Below are 26,407 nucleotides of genomic sequence, written 5' to 3' on the forward strand. Positions count from 1 at the left end.
GGATGGAAAAACTTGATAAGATATTTTATTACACCCTCTCAGAAATCCCATTATGATAGTAACCTCCCTGTTTGCTGGAGAAATTGTGGAAATCAAAATGCAAATTATTATCATATTTTTTGGGACTGCCCTGTTATCAAAGACTATTGGAAGGGGATACACAATGCCCTACAAGACATCTTTAAGTGTGAAATACCCTTAGAGAGTAAGACCATATATTTTGGATATATACCTCAAGAATGGTTGAAAAAAGATAAATATTTAATGAATATACTGTTGGTGGCTGGTAAAAAGACTGTTACTAGGAAATGGTTATCACAGGAGAACCCAACATTAAATGCATGGATGGAAATTACAATGGACATTTACAAAATGAAGAAGATAACAGCAGCTGTTAATCATAAGCTGGAACAATTTGATTCATACTGGGAAAAATGGTTTAACTACATAATGCCTCATAGGCCTGATTTTATTCTCACAAATCAATATGTTGTAAAAAAAAAAAGATCACTCCTTCCTTGTACATAGTTTTTTCCTTTTGCTTGTATTTTTTTCTTTCCACTCTTTTCTATAAGTGTATACCTCAGATAAATTCTTTGTGGAGATTTCTGGCATATATGATTATATGATATCTATGTAGAATGTCTGAAATACATCTTATGGAAATGTTTGTTTGATGATAAAGCAATAAAAAAATAAATTACAAAAAAAAGAACCCTTGGCACCGTATTTAGCACGACGAGATATTGTCACTTCAGGACTATACCAGTTTGATGATAAGCCTGAAAATTACCGTGCATGGTACTCCTCATTCGCCAATGCAACCAGTGGAGTCCAGCTCACAGCAATCCAAGAGTTGGACCTTATGACTAAATGGCTGGGAAAGAAATCATGTGAATAGGTGAAACGCATACGTTCAATGTACGTCAACAACCCCAAGCTAGCCTTACGCAAAGCATAGAAGAGACTTCAGGATTGCTATGCGGCCCCTGAAATTATTGAAACGGCACTATTTCGACGGCTGGAAAATTTTCCCAGAGTGTCAGCCAAGGACCACACTAAACTAAGAGAACTGGGAGATTTACTCATGGAGATTGAAGGCGCTAAAGAAGATGGCTATTTAACTGGCCTGTCATATCTAGAAACCTCATACGAAATTGGGCCAATTGTAGACAAACTTCCATTTGGGCTGCAGGAAAGGTAGCTGTCTATTGGCTCAGAGTACAAGGAAGCAAACGGTGGTTGATTCCCTCCCTTTAAGTATTTCACTAGGTTTGTGTGTAAGGAGGCGAAGAAGCGAAACGACCCTAGCTTCACGAGTCAAGGTAGCAGTATAACTCACACCAAGTCAGTCAAATCCACTTTGAACAATTTTAACATCAATAAACCCGTCTCAGTGCGTAAAACTGAAGTTTCCACAACTAACAATGACCCTAGCAAGAATTGTCCATTGAACAACAAAACCCACCCCCTCAAAAAATGTAGAATGTTTTGGAAAAAACCCTTTGTCAACAGAAAGGCTCTTCTGAAGGAGAAAAGAGTAAGTTTTAAATGTTGTTCCTCTACCTCTCACCTCGCTACAGAGTGTACGTTCCCCGTAAAGTGCTCGGAATGCTACAGCACTAATCACGATGGGGCCATGCATCCCGGCCCGTCACCGCAAACTGACTAAGCTCCTTCACTCTCACAAGGGGACGGCGGGGAGGTAGAGGATCACCCTGATAAAATGGTTGTCAGCTCGAGCTGCACAGAAGTTTGCAGTCAAGGTCATTCAAGCCGTTCGTGCTCAAAGATCTGCCTCGCCAAGGTATACCCTAAGGGAGCCAAAGACAAGGCCATCAAAGCCTATGTAATTCTGGATGACCAGAGCAACCGCTCACTAGTCAGACCAGAGTTCTTCGAGTTATTCAGCATAGAGAGTAATCTATTCCTATACTACCTTAGAACTTGCTCAGGCAGCGTAGAAACATATGGCAGGAAGGCAGAAGGCTTTCAGCTCAAGTCGCTGGAAGGTAAAGTTGTCATCTATCTCCCTCCACACTTGGAGTGCAATGAAATCTTGAATAACCGCACTGAGATTCCGACGTCAAGCGCAGTGCAACACCAGCCACATCTCCACCACATTGCCAAGCGCATCCCAGAACTGGATCCAAAAGCAGAAATATTCCTGCTACTCGGAAGAGATGTTCTCAGGGTGCACAAGGTCAGGCAGCAGGTCAATGGACCACACGAAGCCCACTTTGCCCAACCCCTGGATCTGGGCTGGGTGGTGATAGGAGAGCTGTGCCTTGGCAATGTACAAAAACCGACAGTTAACAAGCTTAAGACCAATGTGCTAGAGAGTGGCCGCCATTCAATTTTTTAACCCTGCACAAGCTTTATGTGTATCAGGGAAGCACAACAAGGCTTTAGCAAGCGTAGTAAAGTAACCGAGAAGACACTGGGGCAGTCAGTCTTCACTCAAACTGAGCATGATAATAAACCTGCTCCATCAGTGGAAAAAACTCAAACGAGCGAGGCATTTGAGCTGATCGAACCCGAAAGGGACTCAGAAATTCGGCCGTAAATACAAACCGGTGTCATCTACCTGGAAGGATCAATACGTACCACTGAATGCTTTCAGCAGTTCTCCACCTTGAATTCCTTAGTGAGAGGATTTGCGTTCCTCATCCACGTGGCCAGATTCCACAAACACTTATCACAAAATAGTGAATGCAAGGGATGGCACAAATGTGACCTACCTCACACTGAAGACGAATTGGCTCAGGCAAAGGACGTCATCTTTAAAGCAACTCAAAGAGCAGCGTTTGCAAAGGAGTTTTCGGCTCTCCAAGCTTATAAACCAATACCAAAGGACAGCCCTTTGAGGAAACTCAGCCCGATCCTGAAGAACGATCTCATTTGCATTGGAGGCCGATTAATACGCTCTCACCTTTCAGCTGCAGAAAAGAGCCTAGTAATCCTGCCCAAAGACAGCCACGTGTCCTTACTGCTCACGCGCCACCACCACGAACAGGTAAGGCATCAGGGCTGTCACCTGCCAGAGGGAGCAATCAGGGCAGCGGGACTGTAGATATTGGGAGGCAAAACACTGATCAATTGAGTACTCCACAGATGTGTAACCTGCCGCAAACTGCAGCTGGAAGTTCAACGTATGGCGGACCTCCCACCAGAATGCCTCAAAGTCTGCCCTCCTTTTACATATGTGGGGCTCGATGTATTTGGCCCCTGGACTATCGCTACAAGACGCACCAGAGGAGGACAAGCAGAGAAGAAACGGTGAGCCATCATGTTCAGCTGCATGAGTTCAAGAGCGGTACACATTGAGGTCATCGAATCTTTGGATACATCCAGCTGCATTAACACTCTCAGGTGCTTCTTTGCACTAAGAGGCCCTGCAAAACAGTTAAGATCTGATTGCAGCACGAACTTTGTTGGAGCGTCCAAGGAGCTTGGGATGGACAAAATGTTGCAAAGGTACACCAGTGAGCAGATATTCAACTGGGAATTCAACACACCACTCGCCTCTCACATGGAAGGTTCTTGGGAGCGGATGATCGGCATCGCCAGAAGGATCCTCGATTCAATGTTTCTGCAGCAATGCACCCGACTGACCCACGAGGTACTGTGCACACTAATGGCAGAGGTCACAGCCATTATAAATGCACGACCAATCCTACCTCTGTCTTCCAACCCGGAAAGCCCCTTCATACTCTCGCCATCAATGCTCCTGACGCAGAAGGCAGGAGTTCCCCCTCCACCTGCGGACTTCTCAGACAAGGACTTGTACACAAAGCAATGGAGATAGGTTCAGGCTCTTGCAAATCAGTTCTGGTCCTGTTGGAGCCATGAATATCTACCTTTGTTGTAACACAGACAAAAGTGGACAGAACCTCGCAGGAACCTTCAAGTTGGAGATCTAGGCCTGCTCAGGGACAAGCAGATCGCCTGCAACTGCTGGCCAATGGCCAGAATCACTGCCAATTCCCTGGTAGGGATGGACATGTCAGGAAGGTTGAGTTAAAAACTTCTGACCAAGTTGATGTGAAAACTTACCAAAGACCAGTTGCAGAAGTCGCTCTTCATCTACTTAACGACTGATCTAGAGTCTAAAGTTCTGTATCATGTTCATGGTGATCTTACAAGGGTCAAGCGTGGAGTGTGTTGTCTTTAAGGCATTTACTTAGAACCATAGAACCATAGAACATTACAGCACAGAACCAGGCCTTTAGGCCCTTCTTGGCTGTACCGAACCATTTTCCAGCCTAGTCCCACTGACATGCACTTGGGCCATATCCCTCCAAACCCCTCTCATCCATATACCTGTCCAAGTTTTTCTTAAATGTCAAAAGTGAGCCCGCAGTCACCACTTCATCTGGCAGCTCATTCCACACACCCGCCTCTCTCTGGGTGAAGAAGCTCCCCCCCCCCCCCCGCCCCAATGTTCCCTTTAAACTTTTGCCCCTTCACCCTTAACCCATGACCTCTGGTTGTATTCTCCCCTGGCCTCAATGGAAAAAGCCTGCTTGCATTCATTCTATCTATACCCATCATAATTTTATACACCTATATCAAATCACTCCTCATTCTCCTACGCTCCAGGGAATAAAGTCCTAACCTATTCAACCTTTCTCTGTAACTCAGTTTCTCAAGTCCCGGCAACATCCTTGTAAACCTTCTCTGCACTCTTTCAACCGTATTAATATCCTTCCTGTAATTTGGTGACCAAAACTGCACATAATACTCCAAATCCGGTCTCATCAATGTCTTATACAACCTCACCATAATATTCCAACTCTTATACTCAATACTTTGATTTATAAAGGCCTATGTACCAAAAGCTTTCTTTACAACCCTATCTACCTGTGAAGCCACTTTTAGGGAATTATGTATCTGTACTCCCAGATCCCTCTGTTCTACTGCACTCCTCAGTGTCCTACCATTTACCTTGTATGTTCTACCTTGGTTTGACCTTCCGAAGTGTAATACCTCACACTTGTCCGCATTAAACTCCATCTGCCATTTGTCTGCCCATTCCTCCAAATGGTCCAAATCCCTCTGCAAGCTTTGAAAACCTTCCTCACTGTCCACTACACCACCAATATTTGTATCATCAGCAAATTTGCTGATCCATTTTGCCACATTATCATCCAGATCAGTGATATAGATGACAAATAACAATGGACCCAGCACTGATCCCTGTGTCACACCACTAGTCACAGGCCTTCACTCAGAGAAGCAATCCTCCACTACCACTCTCTGACTTCTCCTATTGAGCCAATGTCTAATCCAATTTACTACCTCTCCATGTATACCTAGCGACTGAATCTTTCTAACTAACCTCCCATGCAGGACCTTGTCAAAGGCCTTACTTAAGTCCATGTGTACAACATCCACTGCCTTCCCTTCATCCACTTTCCTTGTAACCTGCTCGAAAAACTCTAACAGATTGGTTAAACATGACCTACCACGCACAAAGCCATGCTGACTTTTTCTAATAAGTCCCTGTCTATCTGAATACTTATAGATCCTATCTCTTAGTATTCCTTCCAATAATTTACCTACTATCGATGTCAAACTTACCGGCCTATAATTTCCCGGCTTACTTTTTGAACCTGTTTTAAACAACAGAACTACATGAGCTATCCTCCAATCCTCTGGGACCTGACCTGTGGATATCCACACTTTAAATATTTCTGCCAGGGCCCCTGCAATTTCAACACTGGTCTCCTTCAAGGTCCGGGGGAATACCCTGTCAGGTCCTGGGGATTTATCTACTCTGATTTGCCTCAAGACGGCAAGCACCTCCTCCTCTCTAATCTGTATAAGTTCCATGACATCCCTACTTGTTTGCCTTGTTTCCATGGACTCCATTCCAGTTTCCTTAGTAAATGCAGATGCAAAAAAACCCATTTAATATCTCTCCCATTTCTTTTGGTTCCATACATAGCTGACCACTCTGATCTTCAAGAGGACCAATTCTATCCCTTACTATCCTTTTGCTCTTAACATACCTGTAGAAGCTCTTAGGATTATCAGTCACCCTGACTGCCAAAGCAACCTCATGTCTTCTTTTAGCCCTCCTGATTTCTTTCTTAAGTATTTTCTTACTCTTATTATACTCCTCAAGCATCTTATTTCCTCCCTGTTGCCTATACACATTATACATCTCTCTCTTCTTCTTTATCAGAGTTCCAATATTCCTCAAGAGCCAAGGCTCCTTATTTTTATTCACTTCATCTTTAACCATGACTGCAACATCCAAACCTCTGCACTCTCAAAATTTCTCCTTTGAAGGCCTCCCACTTACCAATCACATCCTTGCCAGAGAACAACCTGTCCCAATGTACACTTTTTAGATCCTTTCTCATTTCTTCAAATTTGGTCTTTTTCCAGTTTCGAACTTCAACCCGAGGACCAGATCTATCTTTATCCATGATCAAGTTTAAACTAATGGTGTTATGATCACTGGAACCAAAGTGTTCCCCTACACACACTTCTGTCACCTGCCCTAACTCATTTCCTGATAGGAGATCTAATATTGCAACCTCCCTAGTTGGTACCTCCATATATTGATTTAGAAAACTTTCCTGAACACATTTCACAAACTTTAACCTATCTAGACCTTTAACAGTATGGGAGTCCCAATCAATGTGTGGAAAATTAAAATCCCCTGCAATCACAACTTTCTGTCAGCTGTTGTCTGTTATCTCTCTGCAGATTTGTTCCTCCAATTCTCGCTGACTATTGGGCGGTCTATAATACAGCCCTATTAATGTGGTCATACCTTTCCTGTTCCTCAGCTCCTCCCATATGGCCTCAGTAGACAAGCCCTCTAATCTGTCCTGCTGAAGCACTGCTGAAATATTTTCCGTGACTAGCAAAGCCAACCCCCCCCCCCCACCCTTCATCCCTCTGCCTCTGTCACGTCTGAAACATCAGAACCCTGGAACCCTGGAACCCTGGAGCTTTATTACATTTTCACTTTAGTAATTCATTTGTAACTATTTTCTAGTTAAAGTTAAAGGTTGATAACTACGTTGCAGCTGTTGAAGGTAAATTCATAATCTGTGATATTTCACGGCATGTGATGAAGTCACACCCGGTTTCGCCGCATCTTGTGGGTAAATACCAGTTTGGACAAACGGGAAGGCGGGTGATTGTATGTGCAGGATCAACGTGAGAAAAGTTCCATTTCTACGCACTAAGAAACATCATAGAAGCAATGCCGTAAGTTCATATGACAGTTGATATATTGAAATAAAAATGTTAATGCTGATTCTGTTAAAAGAAATGACGGTTGATGAGGTTTCTTTTCTTGTGCTATTGAAAGCGTTGCTGGAAAGTTTGTGTTGAAGTGCATTTAAAGCTGTTGATGCCGTAGGTAGATTCTGGCTGTATGTTGTACTTTAATGAGACTTTAATGTAATATAGTTTGTTGTAGTTTTACTTTTACAGGTATTTATGATGCAAATGTGATGCCAAGAAGGAAACAAATACTGTATATATTTTGTATTGTTTTATCAACAGTTTTCACCATATTTAGTGTGAAAGAGTGAACAGTAAATGGTTAATCTTACCGCGATCCTCTCCTCATTGGCTACGGTTTAACTTGGTGTTTAGTTCAGAGTTTCTACACACTGCACGAGAACGCTATATGGCCAATACAGAAACTTGGATGGCTCAGGGACTGGAATGGTTACTTCAAGTGCTGGGTTTTAGGTGTTTCAGAAAGGACAGGGAGGGAGGCAAAAGAGGTGGGGGCGTGACACTGTTGATGAAAGGTGGACGCCATGGAGGGATTGTCTACGGAGTCTCTGTGAGTGGAGATTAGGAACAGGAAGGGGTCAATAATTTACTGGGTGTTTTTATAGTCCGCCCAAAGGCAACAGGGATATCGAAAAGCAGATAGGGAAACAGATCACATAAAGGTGTAATAATAACAGTGTTGTTGTGATGAGAGATTTTCATATCCCAAATATTGATTGGTATCTCCCTAGAGCAAAGGGTTTAGATGGAGTGGAGTTTGTTAGGTGCGTTCAGGAAGGTTTCTTGACACAATATGTAGATAAGCCTACAAGAGGAGAGACTGGACTTAATTTAGTATTGGAAATAAACCCAGTCAAGTGTCAGATCTCTCAGTGTGAGAGCATTTTGGATATGGTGAGCATAATTGTATCTCCTTTACAGTAGCATTGGAGAGAGATAGTAACACACAAGTTAGAAAAGTGTTTAATTGGAGTAAGGGGAATTATGAGGCTATCAGGCAGGAAATTGGAAACTTAAATTGGAAATAGATGTTCTCAGGGAAAAGTACGAAAGAAATCTGATAAATGTTCAGGGGATATTTGTGTGGAGTTTTGCATAGGTACGTTCCAATCAGACAGGGAAGTTATGGTAGCGTACAGGAACAGTAGTGTACAAAGGCTGTAATAAATCCAGAAAAGAAAAAAAACTTACAAAATGTTCAGAGAGCTAGGTAATGTTAGAGATCTAGAAGATTATAAGGCTAAGGAAAGAGCTTAAGAGGGAAATTAGGAGAGCCAGAAAGGCCATGAGAAGGACTTGGGGGGTAGGATTAAGAAAAACCCCAAGGCATTATATAAGTATGTGAAGAGCAAGAGGATAAGACGTGAACGAATAGGACCTATCAGGTGTGACAGTGGAAAAGTGTGTATGGAACCGGAGGAAATAGCAGACGTGCTTAATAAACACTTTACTTCAGTATTCACTATGGAAAAGGATCTTGGTGATTGTAGTGATGACTTGCAGCAGACTGAAAAGCTTGAGCATGTAGATATTAAGAAAGAGGATGTGCTGGAGCTTTTGGAAAGCATCAAGTTGGATAAGTCGACTTGACTGGATGAGATGTACCCCAGGCTACTGTGGGAGGTGAGAGAGGAGATTGCTGAGCCTCTGGCAATGATCTTTGTATTCTCAATGGGAACGGGAGAGGTTCCGGAGGATTGGAGGGTTGCGGATCTTTCTTTACTCAAGAAAGAGAGTAGAGAGAGCCCAGGAAATTATAGACCATTGGGTCCTACATTAGTGGTTGGTAAGTTGATGGAGAAAGTCCTGACAGGCAGGATTTATGAACATTTGGAGAGGTATAATATGATTAGGAATAGTCAGCAAGGGCAGGTCATACCTTATGAACCTGATTGAATTTTTTGAGGATGTGAATAAACACATTGATGAAACAAGAGCAGTAGATGTGGTGTATGTGGATTTCAGCAAGGCATTTGATAAGGTACCCCATGCAAGGCTGATTGAGAAAGTAAGGAGACATGGGATCCCAGGGTACATTGCTTTGTGGATCCAGATCTTGCTTGCATACAGAAGGCAAAGTGTGGTTGTAGACGGGTCATGTTCTGCATAGAGGTCGGTCACCAGTGGAGTGCCTCAGGGATCTGTTCTGGGACCCTTTGTGACTTTTGTAAAGGACCTGGATGAGGAAGTCGAGGGATGGGTTAGTAAATTTGCCGATTACACAAAGGTTGGGAGTGTTGTGGACAGTGTGGAGGTCGGTCAGAGGTTACAGCCTACATTGATTGGATGCAAAACTGGGCTGGGAAGTGGCAGATGGAGTTCAACCCAGATAAGTGTGAGGTGACACACAGAAAATGATGATGGAACGCAGCAAGGCAGGCAGCATCTGTAGGAAGAAGTACAGTCGACGTTTCGGGCCGAGACAGTTCATCAGGACTAACTGAAAGAAGAGATGGGAAGAGATTTCAAAGTGGTAGGGGGAGATCAGAAAAGATAGGAGAAGTCAGGAGGGGAAGCAATGAAGCTAAGAGCTGGAAAGTTGATTGGCAAAAGGGATACACAGCTGGAGAAGGGAGAGGATAATGGGATGGGAGCCTAGGGAGAAAGAAAGAGGAAGATGGAGTGCAGGCAATGAGTGATTCTGATAGGGACAAAGAGAGAAAAAAGGGGAAAAGTAATAAATAAATAAATAAATAAATAGATAGATAGATAGATAGATAGATAGATAGATAGATAGATAGATAGATAGATAGATAGATAGATAGATAGATAGATAGATAAATAAATAAGGGTTGGAGTAAGAAGGCGAGGAGGGGCATTAACGGAAGTTAGAGAAATCAATGTTCATGCCATCAGGTTGGTGGCTACGCAGACGGAATATAAGATGTTGTTCCTCCATCCTGAGTGTGGCTTCATCTTGACAGTAGAGGCGGTGATGGATTGACATATCGGAATGGGAATGGGAATGGGACGTGAATTACAATGTATGGCCGCTGGGAGATCCTGCTTTCTCTGGCAGACAGAACGTAGGTGACAGTGGTTCATTTTGCTAGGTCAAATATGATGTCAGAATATAATATTCATGGTAAGGTTCTTGGAAGTGTGGCAGATCAGAGGGATCTTGGGGTCCAAATCCATAGAACGCTCAAAGCAGCTGCGCAGGATGACTCTGTGGTTAAGAAGGCGCACGGTGTATTGGCCTTTATCAATTGTGGAACAGAATTTAGGGGCCGAGAGGTAATGTTGTAGCTATATAGGACCGTGGTCAGACCCCACTTGGAGTATTATGCTCAGTTCTGGTCGCCTCACTACAGGAAGGATGTGGAAGTCATAGAAAGGATGCAGAGGAGATTTTCAACGATGTTGCCAGGATTGGGGAGCATACCTTGTGAGAATAAGTTGAGTGAACTCGGCCTTTTCTCCTTGGAGCGACGGAGGATGAGAGATGACTTGATAGGGGTGTATAAGAGGCATTGATCGTGTGGATAGTCAAAGACTTTTTCCCAGGGCTAAAATGGTTGCCACAAGAGGGCACAGGTATAAGGTGCTGGGGTGTAGGTACAGAAGAGATGTCAGGGTTAAGTTTTTTACTCAGAGAGTGGTGAGTGCATGGAATGGGCTGCCAGCAACGGTGGTGGAGGTGTATACGATAGGATATTTTAAGAGTCTTTCGGATAGGTATACGGAGCTTAGTAAAATAGAGGGCTCTTGGTAAGCCTAGTAATTTCGGAGGTAGGGCTTGAACTGTGCTGTAGGTTTTTTTTATGTTTTTATTTGTTTCTAAGACTCCCCAATCTAGGCAACATCCTTGTAAATCTCTTCTACACCCTTTCTATGGTTTCCACGTCCCTCCTGTATTGAGGTGACCAGAATTGAGCACAGTACTCCAAGTGGGGTCTGCCCAGGGTCCTATATAGCTGCAACATTACCTCTTGGCTCCTAAATTCAATTCCACGATTGATGAAGGCCAATACACAGTACGCATTCTTAACCACAGAGGCAGCCTGTGCAGCAGCTTTGAGTGTCCTATGGACTCAGACCCCATATCTCTCTGATCCTCCACACTGCCAAGAGTTTTGCCATTAATACTATGCACTGCGTCATGTTTGACCTACCAAAAATGAACCACCTCACACTTATCTGGGTGAAACTCCATCTGCCACTTCTCAGCCCAGTTTTGATTCCTATCGTTGTCCTGCTCTAACCTCTGACAGCCCTCCACACTATCCACAACACCTCCAACCTTTGAAGCATCAGCAAATTTACTAACCCATCCTTCCACTTCCTTATCCAGGTCATTTATAAAAAGCACGAAGAGTAAAGGTCCCAATTGAGATCCCTAAGGCACTGACCTCCATGCAGAATATGACACATCTATAACCACTCTTTCCCTTCCGTGGGCAAGCCAATTCTGGATCCACAAAACAATGTCCTCTTGGATCCCATGCCACCTTACTTTCTCAATAAGCCTTGTATGGGATACCTTATCAAATGCCTTTCTGAAATCCATATACACTACATCTACTGCTCTACACTCATCAAAGTATTTAGTCACATCCTCAAAAAATTGAATCCTTGTAAATCTCCTCTGCAATATTTCTATACTTTCTACTGTTACGTATTCAGGCAACAATAATTATAGATGAGTTAGACGAAGGGTTTTATAACAAATAACACGTTTATTAAACACTGATAACAAACCCCCTTCAAATGTAAACAAACCCAAACAATGATCCGAGCTCAGCTGCTGGCGGCTGATCAAACAGTTCTTAATAGCTTTGCAGTCCCAAACAGTCTTTAAAACGGTATTGGAAAAAACTCAGTTCTCTAAAGCGATATGCCGACAGTTCAAAAGCTCACGGTACTTTTAAAAGGAGAGACTTTTTAAAGCGATGTAAATTCTCTTCCACGTCGATGTCCTTCGATTCCCAGCGTCGAACTCCCACGTCGAATTTTATTAAATATAACAACTTAAAGTGACTGACCTTCCTTCCACAATATTCTCAATCTCCCGCATTTTCCAGCGGAGACTATCGTGAGAATAGTAAACGAAATCCTTCCGAATGAGGATCACACAAGGTCGAAGTCAATCCATCGTCGAAAATCGATTCTTCTCGATTTGTCTTCCAAACTTCACTCTCCATTAGCAAAGAAACCGTTGGCTCTGACCTTTTAAACTTTAGGCATTAACAAAACTTCATTTTTAACTAAACTGCGTCATCACATTAAATCACACAGTGATATGAAGTCATCTTGGCCAATCCTGCCACGAACTGCCCCACCTGACAAGGTGGGTCTCCCTTTTATACCCTGTAGAAAAAACCTGTCACATGACCTCTACTGGCGGGAAAATGACATCACTCCACCATCACAAGACCATTACCTCATGTCCAGTATAACTTCAACCCCAGTCACGTGACAAGGGTACCACTGTCACGTGTCACGGGTACGTAACACCTCCCTCCAAAAAAAACATTTTTGGTCTATCAAGAACAAAAATTTTTAACAATTACTTACAAAAAAAAAACAAATGTATAAATCATATAACATACACAATATACAATACAGTAGGGGTGTTACAATAAAAAAAAAACCACTCCAAAAAAAAACATTGTACATTCAACATCGAGATAGACAATCAGCAACCACATTATCTTTACCTTTAATATGAGTTATCACAATATTGTACTCTTGTAACATCAAACTCCAATTTAACAATCTTCTGTTTTTGTTTTTCATCTTACTCAGAAAAACTAACGGATTATGATCAGTGTAAACAATAAGTGGTTTTTGAGTTGTACCAACATATACCTCAAAATATTCCAAAGCTAAAACAAGAGATAACAATTCTTTCTCTATTGTTGAATAGTTTCTTTGATGCTTATTAAATTTCTTAGAAAGGTAAGCTACTGGATGATCAACCTCATCACCCTCATTCCTTTGCATCAACACTGCTCCCGCAGCTTCATCACTAGCATCCACAGCTAATGAAAAAGGTTTTTCAAAGTCAGGTGCCTTAAGCACAGGTTGTTCACATATCATTGTTTTCAATTTTTCAAATGCTTCCTGACAAAACACTGTCCATACAAACTTTACATTCTTCTGCAGAAGATTAGTTAATGGAAGGGCAACATTAGCAAAATTCTTACAAAATTTTCGATAATATCCTACTATTCCCAAAAACCTTCTGAGAGTTTTTTTCCCTGTCGGAGTGGGAATTTCCAAAATTGCCTGAACTTTTGCCTGAACAGGAGCTACCTTACCTTGACCTACAACATAACCAAGGTAAGTCACAGTAGCATGTCCAAATTCACTCTTGGCTAAATTAATAGTCAAGTTAGCTTTTGAAAGCTTTTCAAACAATTTCTCCACCGCAATAATGTGTGCTTCCCAAGTATCATTTCCTGTCACTAAATCATCAATATAAGCATCAGTATCTTTCAAACCCTGAATCACAGAATTAATCATCCTCTGAAAAGTACCTGGGGCATTCTTCATCCCAAATGGAAGAACATTATACTCATATAACCCAGATGGAGTTACAAATGCAGAAATCTCTCTACCTCTGTCCGTTAATGGAACACACCAATACCCTTTCAATAAATCAATCTTTGTAAGGAACTTTGCTTTTCCAACCTTATCTACACAATCATCTACTCTAGGAATTGGATATGCATCTGTTTTCGTTACAGCATTCACCTTCCTATAGTCCGTACAAAACCTAATACTACCATCAGGTTTTGGCACCATAACACATGGCGAACTCCAATTCGAGTTAGAATGTCTAATAATATCATTCTCTAACATGTATTCAATTTCTTTTTCAGCAAGTTCACATTTTTCCATGTTCATCCTATATGGATGTTGTTTAATAGGTTTGGCATCTCCAACATCTACATCATGTGAAGCTATAGTAGTCCTTCTCGGAACATCTGGAAACAAATCCTTATACTTAAAAATCAATTCCTTCATCTGTTGTTTCTGCTCTAGCTGTAAATGTGCTAATTTCTCATCCATATTTTCCAAATAGTCGAATTAGGTAACCTAACAGAAACAATGTTAGATTTAGAATGAAAGTCAGATGAATCATCTATCATGTTCCCAGTTAAATCCAACTCATTCTCACTAACCACAACAGTCACAGTATCAGATTGTTTCTCAAAATATGGTTTAATCATATTTATGTGGCAAAGTTGTGTTGACCTTCTACGATCTGGAGTTTTTATTACGTAATCCACATCATTAACTCTAGACACAATTTCATAAGGTCCATGAAATCTAGCTTGTAAAGGATTTGTCTGCACTGGGAAAAAAACCAACACCTTATCTCCAGGCTTAAACATCCTCATCCTAGCTTCCTTATCATACCAAGTCTTCATTTTCTCCTGAGCCAACTTTAAATTTTCCTTGGCTAAGCTACAAGCTTTATGTAACCTGTCCTTAAATTTCAAAACATAGTCCAACAAATTAGTATGCACTTCCTTACTAATCCACTGTTCCTTCAATAAAGCTAAAGGTCCTCTAACTCTATGTCCAAACACAAGTTCAAATGGACTAAAACCTAAAGATTCCTGTACCGATTCCCTTACTGCAAATAAAAGTAAGTTTATACTCTCATCCCAGTCACTTTCATTCTCCACACAATATGTCCTAATCATATTCTTGAGAGTAGAATGAAACCTCTCCAAGGCACCTTGCGATTCTGGATGGTATGCAGACGAAGTAATTTGCTTAGCTCCCAATTTATAAACTATCTGTTGAAACAATCCAGACATAAAATTACTACCTTGATCAGTTTGTATTTCCTTAGGCAATCCAAAATAAGTAAAGAATTTTATAAGAGCCTTCGTCACAGTTTTAGCTTTTATATTCCTAAGTGGTACTGCCTCTGGAAACCTAGACGAAGTACACATGATAGTCAACAAATACTGATAACCAGTTTTTGTCTTTGGTAATGGACCAACACAATCTACAATAACTTTAGAAAACGGTTCACCGAATGCTGGAATAGGTTGTAATGGAGCTACTGGTGTAACCTGATTTGGTTTACCCACAATTTGACAAGTATGGCACGTCTTACAAAACATCGCCACATCTTTTCTTAAACCAGGCCAGTAAAAATGTTTTAAAATCTTGTCCACAGTTTTCCTTACCCCTTGATGTCCACCTAAAGGCACACTATGAGCTAAAGTCAAAATCTCATTCCGATAAACTTTAGGAACAACCACCTGATAAACAACATTCCATTCCTCACTTGCAGGAATTGTAGGCGACCTCCACTTCCTCATCAACACTCCTTTTTCCAAATAATATCCTACTGACACCTTCTCAATTTCACTACCTAGTAAAGCTTGTTCCCTTAATTTTACAATCTCAGGATCTCTATTCTGCTCTGCTATCATCTCCTTCCGAGACAGAGATAAATCTTCATAGTCAGACTTACTCCCAGAACCTTGTTCAAACAACGAAGGTAAGAAAGTCTCTGACACATCCTCAAAACTCAAATCCTGAGTTGAACAGTCATGAGTAACAACCTCATTCTGCACATCAATCTTTTTAGCCATAGCTCTAGTCACAACACAAGAAAAATCTGTGTTAGAATTCACCTCTGGTTCCTCTGATTCCATTGTCAAATGCACTTCAGGAAAAACTTGTCCACCTGCCAAGTCATTACCTAACAATAAAGAAATACCCTTCACAGGTAAGCTATGCTGTAATCCTACCTTAACAAATCCTGTAACTAACCCTGACTTTAAATTTACTTTATGTAAATGTACAAGCATAAAATCACTTCCAACACCTCTTATGTAATTTACCTCACCAGTATCACTCTCTTCATTAAACTTCAACACACTATCTAACATCAGTGATTGAGAAGCTCCAGTATCCCTAAGAATTTTTATTGGCACCAGAGTAGACCCTTCTTTCAAGGATACAAACCCTTCAGTTATAAAATGATCATATCCCTTTCTAACTTTGTCAGACTCTAACAAATCCTCATTTGTGTTTACCAAACCCTGTAACTTTACAGGTGCTTTAGTATGTTGCACACAAGCTTCCGGAACTGCTTCCTTCTCTTTCTTTTTCAATTTGAAACAGTTAGCTATTACATGGCCAGGCTTCTTACAATAGTTACAAATAAGACCAAACTGTCTTTCCTTCACAGGTTTTCCTTCCTCCTTACCTCTCTCATTAACCTCTAATTTAATTTCTGATTTACCTTGAGTCTCCATATTATTTTTCCTCTTAAAAATTCTACCCTGAGGAAATTTATTCTTATGGATTAAAACATACTCATCAGCTAATCTAGCACAGTCCTGCAATTTATCAGTATCCCTCTCATTTAAGTAGGTCCTTACTTCAACAGGAATGCTTCTTTTAAATTCCTCCATCAAAATCAGCTCTTTCAATGTCTCATAGTCCTCATTTACATTTTTAGAAGAAACCCATCTCTCAAAACACATAGCTTTATCATAGGCAAATTCCACATAAGTCTTTTCCACAGACTTTTTCAAACTCCTGAATCTTTCCCTGTACGCTTCTGGGACCAATTCATATGATTTGAGAATATTTTCTTTCACAATATCATAATCTAATGCTTGCGCAGCAGTTAAAGCTGTGTAAACGTGTCTTGCCTTGCCTTTAATCACACTCTGTAATAACACTGACCATTTATCTTTCGGCCACTCTGACATCCGAGCAATAGTTTCAAAATGTTGAAAATATCTTTCCACTTCTGTTTCACTAAATGGAGGGACCAATTTAATTTCTTGGCTAGCAACAAACGGTTTTTTAGAATCAGCAGACTGTTCTACAGACCTTAATTTCTCCATTGCATATTCAAAATCTCTTTGCTTTTGCTCAGCCTCCAATTTACACCTTTCTAACATCATTTGTTCAATTTGCAACTGCATCTCCAGATTACTTATTGGAAACGATTCTAAAATCGATTCTTCAAAATGACCCGAAGCCACAAAATGTGATGCGATCTTTCTCTGTATTACAGATTTTGATGTAGTTCGCAAAATCCCTTTAAGATGCAACCGATTAGCAAGTTCAGAGACTTCAGTTTTTTTCGCCTTCGCTAACAAGTCCGCGTCTGGCGAATCCAGAAACTCATCAATATTCATCGTTGCCGAATACCACTCACAAGCCAAACAAACAAAAAGAATCGAGCAATCCCCGTTACCAAAACACCGATTCAAAATTCAAAAAAGCTTATTAAACTCAAACAAATTCAATTCCGGACGTAGCCCCCATATTTATGTTACGTATTCGGGCAACAATAATATAGATGAGTTAGTCAAGGGGTTTTATAACGAATAACACGTTTATTAAACACTGATAACAAACCCCCTTCAAATGTAAACAAACCCAAACAATGATCCGAGCTCAGCTGCTGGCGGCTGATCAAACAGTTCTTAATAGCTTTGCAGTCCCAAACAGTCTTTAAAACGGTATTGGAAAAAACTCAGTTCTCTAAAGCGATATGCCGACAGTTCAAAAGCTCACGGTACTTTTAAAAGGAGAGACTTTTTAAAGCGATGTAAATTCTCTTCCACGTCGATGTCCTTCGATTCCCAGCGTCGAACTCCCACGTCGAATTTTATTAAATATAACAACTTAAAGTGACTGACCTTCCTTCCACAATATTCTCAATCTCCCGCTTTTTCCAGCGGAGACTATCGTGAGAATAGTAAACGAAATCCTTCCGAATGAGGATCACACAAGGTCGAAGTCAATCCATCGTCGAAAATCGATTCTTCTCGATTTGTCTTCCAAACTTCACTCTCCATTAGCAAAGAAACCGTTGGCTCTGACCTTTTAAACTTTAGGCATTAACAAAACTTCATTTTTAACTAAACTGCGTCATCACATTAAATCACACAGTGATATGAAGTCATCTTGGCCAATCCTGCCACGAACTGCCCCACCTGACAAGGTGGGTCTCCCTTTTATACCCTGTAGAAAAAACCTGTCACATGACCTCTACTGGCGGGAAAATGACATCACTCCACCATCACAAGACCATTACCTCATGTCCAGTATAACTTCAACCCCAGTCACGTGACAAGGGTACCACTGTCACGTGTCATGGGTACGTAACACTACATCCTCATGTAGTGTGGTGACCAGTACTGAGCACAGTACACCAAGCTGGGTCTGACCTTCATCTGGTCTACCTTCATCACCATGTTCAGTCACATCCTCAAAAAATTCATTCAGTTTCGTAAGGCATGATTTGCCTTTGACGTTTCCATGCTGACTGTTCCTAATCATATTATGCCTCTCCAAATGTTCATAAATCCTGACTCTCAGGATCTTCTCCATCATCTTGCCAACCATTGAAGTAAGACTGACTGGTCTGTAATTTATAACTGACAGATGCTCAGCAATCTCCTCCCTCGCCTCCCACAGTAGCCTGGGGTATATCTCGTCCAGTCCCGCTGACTTACCAGACTTGATGCTTTCCAAATGCTCCAGCACATCCTCTTTCTTAATGTTTATATGCTCAAAGCTTTTCAGTCCACTGTGAGTCATCCCTACAATCGCAAATATCCTTTTTCGTAGTGAATACTAAAGCAATATGTTCACTAAGTACCTCTCCTATCTCCTGCAGTTCCAATTACACATTTCCATTGTCAAACTTGTTTGGTTCTATTCTTTCTCATCTTATCCACTTGCTCTTCACATGCTTGTAGAATTCCTTGAAGTTTTCCTTGATCTTACTCGCCAAGGCCTTCTCATGGCCCCTTCTGGCTCTCCTAATTTCATTCTTCAGCTACTTCCTGATAGCCTTATAATCTTCTAGATCCCTATCATTACTTAGTTTTTTGAACCTTTCATAAGCTCTTCTTTTCTTCTTGACTAGATTTTCAACAGCCTTTTTACACCATGGTTCCTGTACCCTACCATCCTTTCCCTGTCTCATTGGAACGTACCTGTACAGAACTCCACGCAAATATCCACTCAATATTTGCCACATTTCTGCTGGACATTTCCCTGAGAACATCTCTTCACACTTTATGCCTCCAAGTGCCTGGTTGATAGCCTCATATTTTCCTTTACTCCAATTAAACAATTTCCTAACTTGTCTGTTCCTATCCTTCTCCAATGCTATGGTAAAGGAGAGAAAATTGTGATCACTATATCGAAAATGCTCTGCCACTGAGAGATCTGACACCTGACTAGGTCCATTTCCCACTACCAGATCAAGTACAGCCTCTCCTCTTGTAGGCTTATCTACATATTGTGTCAAGGAACCTTCCTGAACACACCTAACAAGCTCCACCCCATCTAAACCCCTTGCTCTAGGGAGATGTCAATCAATATTTGGGAAATTAAAATCTCCCACCACGACAACCCTGTTATTATTACACCTTCCCAGAATCTGTCTCCCTATCTTCTCCTCGATATCCATGTTACTATTGGGTGGTCTATAAAAAACAACCAATGGAGTTATTGACCCCTTTCTGTTCCTAACTTCCACCCACAGAGACTCAGTAGACAATCCCTCCATGACTTCCTCCTTTTCTGCCACCGTGACACTATCTCTGATCACTTCTCCACCTCTTTTTAAAATACCTAAAGCCTGGCACTCGAAGTAACCATTCCTGCCCCTGAGCCATCCAAATCTCTGTAATTGCCAGAACGTCATACTTCCTAGTACTAATCCACGCCCTAAACACATCCTTTTTGCTCATAATACACCTTGCATTAAAATAGACACATCTCAAACCATTGATCTGAGCGCATCCTTTATATATCGCCTGCCTATCCTCCTTCTTGACCTGTCTACAAGCTTTCTCTATTTGTGAGCCAACCACCTCTTCCCCAGTCTCTTCAGTTCGGTTCCCACACCCCAGCAATTCTAGTTTAAACTCTCCCCAATAGCTGTAGCAAACTTCCCCGCCAGGATATTGGTACCCCTTGGATTCGAGGGTAACCTACCCTTTCTGTACAGGTCACACCTTCCCCAAAAGAGGTCTCAATGATCCAGAAATCTGAACCCCTGCACCAATCCCTCAGCCACGCATTTACCCTCCACTTGATTCTTTTCCTATATTCACTGTCGCGTGGCAAAGGCAGAAATCCTGGATAACTACCTTTGAGATCCTTCTTCTCATCTTCATTCCTAAATCCCTGTAGTCTGTTTTCAGGACCTCTTCCCTTTTCCTAACTACGTTCTTGGTACGAATATGTACCATATCCTCTGGCTGTTCTCCTTCCCACTTCAGGATATCGTGGACGCGATCAGAAAATCCCGGACCCCAGCACCTGGGAGGCAAACTACCATCCGTGTTTCTTTCCAGAGTCCACAGAATCGCCTGTCTAACCCCCTAACTGTAGAGACCCTATCACTGTTGCCATCGTCTTCCTCTCCCTGCCCTTCTGAGCCACAGGGCCATACTCTGTGCCAGAGGTGTGCCCACAGTTGCTTCCTTCAGGTAGGGCGTCTCTCAAACCACCCCCCCCCCACCAACAGCACTCAAACAGAAGTACTTATTGCTAAGGAGGACAGCCACAGGGGTACTATCTAGTACCTGACTCTTGCCCTTCCCTCTCCTGACTGCTACCCACTTATCTGTCTCCTGAGGCCCCAGTGTGACTAATTGCCTATAGCTGCTCTCTATCATACTTATAGATGCCTTATAGATGCAACATAGGTAGAGGAGTTCCATCTGCAGTATACGCGGTCTAACTAGGCTGTAATGCCAATACAAAGCCACATTTCTGGCTTGATTTGTAAAAGTGCAACAAGTGGTACAATAAACGTATTCAGTACCAGTTTCATAATGTGGGGCAAGGACCACTGTGTGCTACGGAAAGCCTGAATCAGGGTTTACATTTTAATAATTGTTTGTCTCTCACCTAGATGGGGTCAGTTGTGCTGTGAGGATTACATTCCTTGACTTCTCTAGTGCCTTTAACACCATCCAGCCCAAGATCTTAAAGCACAAACTAACGGAGATGGGAGTAGACTCTCACATGGTGGATTGGATAGTGGACTACTTGACAGATAGACCTCAGTATGTGCGGTTGGGAGACTGTAGGTCTGACACAGTGGTCAGCAGCACAGGAGCGCCACAGGGAACCGTACTCTCTCCGGTCCTGTTCACCCTGTACACATCTGACTTCCAATATAACTCGGAGTCCTGCCATGTGCAGAAGTTCGCTGATGACACGGCCATAGTGGGGTGTGTCAGGAATGGACAGGAGGAGGAGTATAGGAAACTGATACAGGACTTTGTGATATGGTGCAACTCAAACTACCTGCGTCTCAATGTCACCAAGACCAAGGAGATGGTGGTGGACTTTAGGAGATCTAGGCCTCATATGGAGCCAGTGATCATTAATGGAGAATGTGTGGAGCAGGTTAAGACCTACAAGTATCTGGGAGTACAGTTGGACGAGAAGCTAGACTGGACTGCCAACACAGATGCCTTGTGCAGGAAGGCACAGAGTCGACTGTACTTCCTTAGAAGGTTGGCGTCATTCAATGTCTGCAGTGAGATGCTGATGATGTTCTATAGGTCAGTTGTTGAGAGCGCCCTCTTCTTTGTGGTGGCATGTTGGGGAGGAAGCATTAAGAAGAAGGACGCCTCACGTCTTAATAAGCTGATAAGGAAGGCGGGCTCTGTCGTGGGCAAAGTACTGGAGAGTTTAACATCGGTAGCTGAGCGAAGGGCGCTGAGTAGGCTACGGTCAATTATGGAAAACCCTGAACATCCTCTACATAGCACCATCCAGAGACAGAGAAGCAGTTTCAGCGACAGGTTACTGTCGATGCAATGCTCCTCAGACAGGATGAAGAGGTCAATACTCCCCAATGCCATTAGGCTTTACAATTCAACTGCCAGGACTTAAGAACTTTTTTTTTTTTAAAGCTATTATTAATGCTTTTTGAGTTAGTGATTTAGATGCATATCATATTATTACTGAGTTAAGTATTGTATGTAAGGAGTTTTTGCTACAACAAGTGTATGGGACATTGGAAAAAATGTTGAATTTCCCCATGGGGATGAATAAAGTATCTATCTATCTATCTAATATATCTATCTATCTATCAGCCCCAGAGAGAACATCTGAGTGTAAGGATGAAACAGATCAGGGGTTATCCAAGTTAGGCAGCTTCAATGCCATCAGACAATGCATCTCCTTCAGTGCAGGGTGTACCGGATTTCCGCTGAGAGCGATGAGATAAGATCTTGGAATTAATTAATTGAGTCATAAATTTATAGAGCACTGCAGTGTAGAAACGGTTCCTTCGGACCGTCTCGTAGGTGAAGAGCTGTTATTCTGTCTATTCCAATAGACGAATTCTACCTACGAATTTCATCAAATTTTGGATCAATATTTTCTGGCATGGCCTATGGTTGCAGAAAATATTGAGAAGATGAAGAATAGCCGTAAAAATTAATCATGAATCCAAGTGCAGAAGGGAGAAGAATCAGAATTGAATCTGTCATCTCTCAGAAACAGGGGTCTTGGAGGCATATTCTCCATACGGAGGAAGGGTTCCTGTTGCAATTCTGTAAAGGGGTGAATTGAACTGAAAATAGAACTACTCAACCACGAAACGTTTTCATTATTATTCATAACTCAATGCGACTTTTTCAGAATTGTCATACTTCCGGCAGAATTCTTTTTCGAGGTCCTGTCATTTATGGCAGTGTTTTGCGTTATGCTTAACATCTTAAAATGCAACACCTGACACATTTAATTACATCTGGTGATTGGCTCCCCATATCTACAGCCAATTGCAACATGGCAAACACAGTTTCAGGATCAACAAGGGCCACGGGAGGTGCTGCCTTAGGATTGCGTCATATATCGGCAAGGATCCCCGATATCCATGCCATGACTTCTCCTTGCTGCAATCATAATGAAAGTGGTAGAGAAGCATAATGTTCCACATCACTATGCTCACGAGCAGCTGCATTCCTATTTATCATTGGAACACTTACTTTGTAATGAAGGTGGTTGCCAGGCTGGTTTGAATCTCGGTTGTTATGTCGCAGTTCCGTATCCTTAACCTGTAGACTACCATCAACACGAGGAAATCTGCAGATGCTGGAAATTCAAGCAACACACAAAAAATGCTGGTGGAACACAGCAGGCCAGGCATCATCTATAGGAGAAGCACTGTCGACGTTTCAGGCCCAGACCCTTTGTCAGGACTAACTGAGAAGAAAGATTGTAAGAGATTTGAAAGTAAGTGGGAGAGGGGAAAATGCGAAATGATAGGAGAAGACCGGAGGGGGTGGGGTGAAGCTGAGAGCCAGAAAGGTGATTGGCAAAAGGGATACAGAGCTGGAGAAGGGAAAGGATCATGGGACGGGAGGCCTCGGGAGAAAGAAAGGGGGAGGGGAGCACCAGAGGGAGATGGAGAACAGGCAGAGTGAGGGGCAAAGAGAGAAAGAAAAAACGGGAGGGGGAAAAAGAAAACTAAATATATCGGGGATGGTGTAAGAAGGGGAGGAGGGGCATTAACGAAAGTTAGAGAAGTCAATGCTCATGCCAACAGAGGAGGACGGACACTGTATAGGCTTGGAACATGGACTGTTCCACAAAGCCAACAAAAAGGCAGGCATAACTGGGACCCATGCGGGTGCCCATGGCCACACCTTTGGTTTGGAGGAAGTGGGGGGAGCCAAAGGAGAAATTATTGAGAGTAAGAACTAATTCCGCTAGACGGAAGAGAGTGGTGGTAGAGGGGAATTGGTTAGGTCTGGAATCCAAAACGAAGCGGAGAACTTTGGGAGCTTCATGGTGGGGGATGGAGGTATATAGGGACTGGATGTCCATGGTGAAAATAAGGCGGTGGGGCCAGGGAACTTAAAATCATTGAAAAAATTCAAAGTGTGAAAAGTGTCACGAACATAGGTGGGAAGGGATTGAACAAGGTGTGACTACCATCAACGGTGGTCACCAGTATAGAGAACATCAGACAAGAGGATGGATTTAGTCAACAACCCCGCGGTCTTCCAGGCTCTTATCAACTATGTTTACCATAGGATCGAATTTCAAAATAAATTTATTATCGAAGTGCGTGCATGACACCATATACAACCCTGAGATTCATTTCCTTGCAGGCAGGCATACTCAATAAGTCCAACAAATGTAGTAGGATCAAGGAAAGACAACACCAACAGAATGGAACACCAGTGTGCAAAGACAACAAAATGTGCAAATGCCAAAAAGAAAGATATATGTATAATAATAATGATAATAATAAATCCAGGAACAGCGGAACAGATAGTTAATACAAAAAATCAAAACTACATAATAAAAGACCAATGAAGTCAAGATGATAGATGTAGAAAATGCCGTGAAAAGCCAAAAACAACCTAACACACCGCAGGATCCCGCAGCTGTTTAACAATCTGATCAGTTACACAAGCACAATCAAGTGGCAAGTATCATTCGCCAAAATGTGCTTTAAAATACAAACTCATAAAAGAAATCATACCTTACTATAAATATGAGCCTGATCCAATTTTAGAGTCAGACTACCATGAATAATTTTACAATGGATCCGTTGTTAAAGATGGGACAATCCATAATAGCGTTCTACACAGCTCCATGTACTGATCCAAGCTCTAAGCTCATCTGCTTTGTTCACAATACTCCTTGCATTAAACCTTCGGTCTGAGCACGTCCTTTTTTTATCACCTGCCTATCCTCCCTCACACACTGTCTCCAAGCTTTCTCTATTAGTGAGCCAACCACCTCTTCCCCAGTCTCTTCAGTTCTGGTCCCACCCCCCAACAATTCTACAAACGTAGTTTAAACTCTCCCCAGTAGCCTTAACAAACCTCCCCGGCAGGATATTGGTCCCCCTGGGATTCAAATGCAACCCGTCCTTTTTGTACAGGTCACACCTGCCCCAAAAGAGGACCCAATGATCCAGAAATCTGAATCCCTGTTCCCTGCTCCAATCCCTCAGTCATGCATTTATCCTCCACCGCATCCTATTCCTATACTCACTGTCACATGGCATAGGCAGTAATCCCGAGATTACTACCTTTGTGGTCCTGCTTCTCAACTTCCTTCCCTGTAGTATGTTTTCAAGACCTCTTCCCTTTTCCTATCTATGTCATCGGTACCAATATGTACAACGACCTCTGGCTGTTCTCCCTCATACTGCAGGATATCGCTGGTGTGATCTGAAACTTCCCGAACCCTGGCACCTGGGACGCAAACTACCATCCGAGTTTCTTTCCTGCGTCCAAAGAATCGTCTGTCTAACCCCCTGACTATAGAGTCCCCTATCACTACTGCCTTTCTCTTACTTTCCCTACCCTTCTGAGCCTCAGGGCCGGACTCTGTGCCAGAGGCACAGCCACTGTTGCTTCCCCAGGTAGCCTCTTCCCCCCTCCCCCAACAGTACTCAAACAGGATTACTTAAGGAGTACTTAGCCTAACCTCAGTGACTGGGAAAGAGTTAGAGTCCATTATTAATTATGGCCTTTCAGGGTACTTGAAGACAAATTACAAAGTAAGTCAAAGTCAACATAGCTTCGGTGAAGGGAAATGTTGCCCAACAAATTTGTTAGAATTTCTCGAGATGTAACGAGCAGATTCGAGAACGGAGAGGCAGTAGATGTCATTTATTTAGATTTTCAGAATGCATTTGTTAAGGTGCCTCACGTGAGGCTGCGTGACAAAATAAAATCCTATGGTGTTATTAATACGTGGCTGAGAAGATGGTGCAGGAGGGAGGGCTTCAGGTTTGTAGATAATTGGGCTTTGTTCCAAGGAAGGTGGGATCTGTTCCGAAGGGACAGTTTACACCTGAACTGGAGCGGTACTAACATTCTTGCAGGGAAGTTTGCTAGTGCTTCTTGGTGGGGGGGGGGGGGTTAAACTAAATTTGCAGGGGGCGGGGATCCAGAATGTGAGACAGGATAGCGAGAGGAAGAATAAAGGACAGGTGGGGACTACACGGTTCCGGAATATTAAGTGTGTAGTAGAGGAAGGTGGGGCGGAACAAGTGATAAGGAGGACTCATGTACAGAGGGATGGTCTGACGGAACATGGAGTTAAATGTGTTGAACGGATAAGTAAATTTAGGAAGGATAACAAAATTCTAGGGGCGTATAGCCCGATGGGAGTTCGGGGAGCTGGGTTAAGC

The sequence above is a fragment of the Hemitrygon akajei genome, chromosome 17 (assembly GCF_048418815.1).
Source record: "Hemitrygon akajei chromosome 17, sHemAka1.3, whole genome shotgun sequence".
Classification (NCBI taxonomy): Eukaryota; Metazoa; Chordata; class Chondrichthyes; order Myliobatiformes; family Dasyatidae; genus Hemitrygon; species Hemitrygon akajei.